Below are 4522 nucleotides of genomic sequence, written 5' to 3' on the forward strand. Positions count from 1 at the left end.
ACACTTTTAGCTTCCTTCATTCCTTGGAGATCTCAGAAGAACAACAACAGAGACTCCTTATGCCTGAAGAAGGGTGCTTGTGCCCAAAAGCTTGCAAAGAACATCTTTCCACCTCCTCGGTTGGTCTAATGAAAGATATCACATCTACCCAAAGAACCTTGCCTGCCCATGTCCTTAGACCAACACAGCTACAACCAAAAACCCTGCAAATAATAAAATAGCATTTTTATCACAGGGTTGTTCATCGTTTCATAGATGTTAGGGGCTGGAAGGGACCTTGCTCCTGATTATTAAGGGAGGTCCCTTCCAGCCCCTAACACTTTTATAGACGTTAGGATTAATATTCATCAGGAGCATCCGCTCCAGTTCATAGTTGCTCTGCTGCTGATTATTAATATAAAGGGATAACAGTACTCAAAGTGAATGGAAAATGATTGCAAACAGGGAGTGGGGTGGGGGCGGGGGAGGAGGAAGTTCCTAGAACTGATGCCAGTCGCTTTTTTTGATCAGATCGCTGCCTTTCACAGGATGGCAACAGGGCTAAGAGCAGCACAGCGCCCCCTCCAGTACAGAGCGTGTGGCTTCCAGCAGCAGATATTATAACACTGTGCAGCAGCAACAGGCGCTGCTTTCCCGAGGAAAAATGATTCCCACGTGTGCTGGCAGGATGACGCTGAATTTCCGCGAAAATCCAGCATGGTGCGGGTTGCAGCTGGACTGGAGACATCTCTGCAGGGAGTGATTTACACACTGGGAGGGGGGAGGATCTTCCCCACAACCTTTCCAGACACTAGTGTCAACTTTGTAAGGTGTTGGCATACAAAGATATATATTCTGACAGCGTTTGATTGAATCGTTTATGCTCTGAACCAGCCAAAAGGAGGGAGTGTGTGCGAGAAGGGGGGCTCTTTTTTTATGGGGGGATGGGGGACTTGCTATTTAACATATGGCACTCGATAATCTCCAAACAGACTGTTAAAACATCTGCTGTCTCAAAATGTGATGTCTTAAGAAAGTAATAATAATAATAACAGCCTAAAAACGGATTGCCCATGGGCATAAAGACAACATTAGGAACCAAGTGGCGGGTGCAGCTTTGGTCTGAAGCTGAGCAAGAAACTCCCAAAGCAGTCGGGGGAAATGACCTTTTTTTTTTCTCTTTTCTCTCCACAGCACAGAAGTGCGTCTCCGGGTGTAGGCATAGCTGCAAGCCCCGTGGCCACCCAGAGTGAAAGCAAAACCCTCATCTCGACCCAACAGAAGAAAATGAGAACCACACGTTAGCGACTTAGACATGAACCCGAAGGCAGGAGCTTGGACTTGGGGGCTTGCAAGGAAAGCCTGGGCAGTCCCTTGCCCTGGCATGAAGTCGGGTAACTCTTTGCTCCCAGGAGGAGAGAGGAGCATTCTTGCAAAAAATAAATAAATAAAAGTGTGTGTGTGTGTGTGTGTGTGTGTGTGTGTGTGTGTGTGTGTGTGTGTGTGTAATGCGCACATACTTTGGATGAGAGGCACCGAAGTAAGAAAACTTTTAAAATAAGATTTCTCCCCCCAGTGATCTCTCCTCGATCCTGAACCTGGAGGGCAATATCCATGGGGAGGGGACAGGAGGGGGATGTCACCTCGTTTCTTGCCCTGGTGTGGGAAGGACACCCCCAGATGTGTGCTCGTTTCTTTTCCAGATGTGTGCTGTGTGCCCGCGGGACCCCTCCTGCTTCTTCCCCCTGCAAAGCCAGCACCTTTGCGAAGTCGCTGGTCTTTCCCCCTTTGTCCTGATCAGTGTCACATCTGTACAAGGACATCCATCTCCCCCCTCCCCAGCGAAAATCAAATTCAAGCACAAGAGATGGCTTGTTCGGGCTCCCAAGCTGGAGCAGGGCGTTTATGAATTCACTCCGATGAGTTTGGAGAAGGCAAACGTGCCATTGACACAACGCGCTCCCTGTTTACAGGAGCAGGCTGGCAATAGGGAAGGGGGAATGAATGGGGGGAGTTTAAAGAGCCTTTCATTGAGTAGCATGCCGCTTTTTAATAGCTCCGAGTTCATAGACCTCAGTGTATGTGCAGGGGTGGGGAAAGCTCCCTCCCTTTTCCCTTTCTCCAGGGGCAGAATACAATGCGGGCTTTGCACAACACAGCTATGTCCACCGCTTCCTACCGGGGACTTCTGATTGACAACCGCCCAGCTGATGCCATTATAAGGAGGCAGGAGCAGGGGGAAACGTAGTGCCACTGGGATTTGTCGGGTGCCTGCATCCGAGCTCTCCTGGATGAGCACCCGGCCGCAGCCCCCTGCTCCTTTGGGGAGGAGCTGGCAAAGAAAATGAAGAGGGTCTCCCAGGAGGAGGGCTCTGCTGGCCCAGCAAGAATCAGCAGCACTGTGGGTTGGAGTCCAGAGGCGGGTGGGTGTTTCTTAAAAGAGCTTTAATAAAAGAAACACGGGCATCATCGACTCAACATCTGCCTAGTCTGGGGCAGCCCCCTAGCACTGCGTGCTTCTATGCAATAACAATATTGATATTAATAATAATAATAACAGTGATAATAACAGCTCTCCTTATGACTTAATTCCTAAGCCATCTGGGACAACCCTGTGTGCCTCTATTGCTATAATAATATTGATATTAATAATGGTTATGACGATGATGATCATAATGATGACGATACAATAATAATAATAATAACAACTCTCTTTATGACTTGATTCCTAATCCATCTGGGGCAGCCCTGCCCCCCCAGCCCTGTGTGCCTGTATTGCAATAATAATATTGACGATGATAATGAGAATGATGATATTAGTAGTAGCAGTAGCAGTATTAATACTAGCTTTCTTTATGACTCGATTCCTAAGCCGTCTGGGGCAGCCCCCCAGCCCCGTGTGTCTCTATTGCAGTAATCATCTTGCTATTTATAGTAATAATGACGACGATGATAATCATGACGATATTATTAGTATTAGTATTATAGCAGCTCTCTTTATGACTTGATTCCTAATTTATCACAGCAGCTCCAGCCTCAGGGCAGGCTGTTTCGGTTTGCCCAGCAGTGTGGCTGGGCTGGCTGCGGGCTCACGCCGCAGTCGCTAATTGCATGGCTTTATTGAGTTGCGGGAGATGAAATCCGAAGCTCCCCCGATGGGTGAAGTCAGTAGCGGGTGGGTGGGTTTGAGTGGGTGGGTTCCCCCCTGTTGCTGAGTTTCTTTGATGTAGGGAGGGACAGCTTCTTCCTTAAAATATAATCTGCCCGGTAACAATCAGCGCGCAGCAGCGAGAGCCCCAGAGCTATTGGCTATGCAAATAGAGGGAGGGGAAGCGGCTCCCCAAACTCTCAACTCACACTTTTAAAGTGATATTTCGCTCCCTCCACCCCACCTCCATCTTCCCCGGGGGGAGGAGGAAGGGATCGCGGGAAGCTGGGCTCATCCCAGGCGTCCTCTATCCGCTGCCTGCCCACCTCTTTCCTTCTCCTGCAGCCCTATCTGCATTTCCCCATAGGACCCTCTGGGGTCCAGCTGCTGCAAGGGACCGAGCAAACCCCACGTACCCTCCCCACCGCTGCCTGGCCCCAGAGGGAGAGGGGCGGCGGGGTGTTGTGGGGGGTTAACAACACGTCCCTGTCCTTAGGGGAAAAGTTACACATCCCTGGGCAACTGGAGACAATGTAAGACACGCCAAAAGAAGCCAGAGCATGAGTGACTATGAAAGCAAATGAATCAGAGCTGGGAAAGCCCAGGGCTTGGCCCGTGCATGGGGCAGCGGCCTGGCCAGCAGCGAGAACAGCTGTGCTGCATGCAGCGCGCAGCGGTGAAGGGTGGAAGTCGGGACCAGTCCTCCCCCTTCTCCTCCGCCTGTCCCCCCTCCATGTTTCCTAGAAAGTTATATCAGCGTGTGAGCATGCACTGCTAGAGCAGCTCTGGGCGGCACACGCGCACACACACACACACAGAGTCGAGGAAGCTGCATTGTGGCCACTGCTAGCTCCCTCCAGACATCAGCGTTGCAAAGTATATCCAGCCGCCAACCAGCACGGCCTCGGGACTCCGCTTTTGTCACTTTCTGGTTTGCCTTTGGCTGGCGAGCGAAGTGTGATTGTTGTCTCCCGGGTGCAGATGAGAAGACCCATTTGGGGCGGGGGGAGGAGAGGGAAGCTGGAGAACTGTGAGCACCAGGTCCTCCGCGAGATCTGCACCGAGTAAGGACATTTCCTATTTCACGACTTCCCTCCCCCGCAAAATGAAAGCCCCGCGTGTTTAGGAAGCCGGTTTCCTCTGGCGAGAAATGACTAGGGACCCCGTTTGGCTGCTGGAGGGAGGAAGGGGGGAAGCTGCTAGCGAGAGGGACAGAAAGTGTGTGTGACACACAGAGAGTGTGTCTGTGAGTGCGAGGCACTGTGTATATGAGGGGGTGAGACAGTTTGTTTGTATAAGCGTGAGACTGTGTGTGTGTGTGAGGCATTGTGTGTGTGAGCACGAGTGGGAGGCTGTGTGTATGAGTGGGTGACAGTGTGTGGCACTGTGCGTGTA

This window comes from Gavialis gangeticus, unplaced genomic scaffold, assembly GCF_001723915.1.
Source record: "Gavialis gangeticus isolate Ggan-Ray unplaced genomic scaffold, GavGan_comp1, whole genome shotgun sequence".
In the NCBI taxonomy this organism is placed as follows: Eukaryota; Metazoa; Chordata; order Crocodylia; family Gavialidae; genus Gavialis; species Gavialis gangeticus.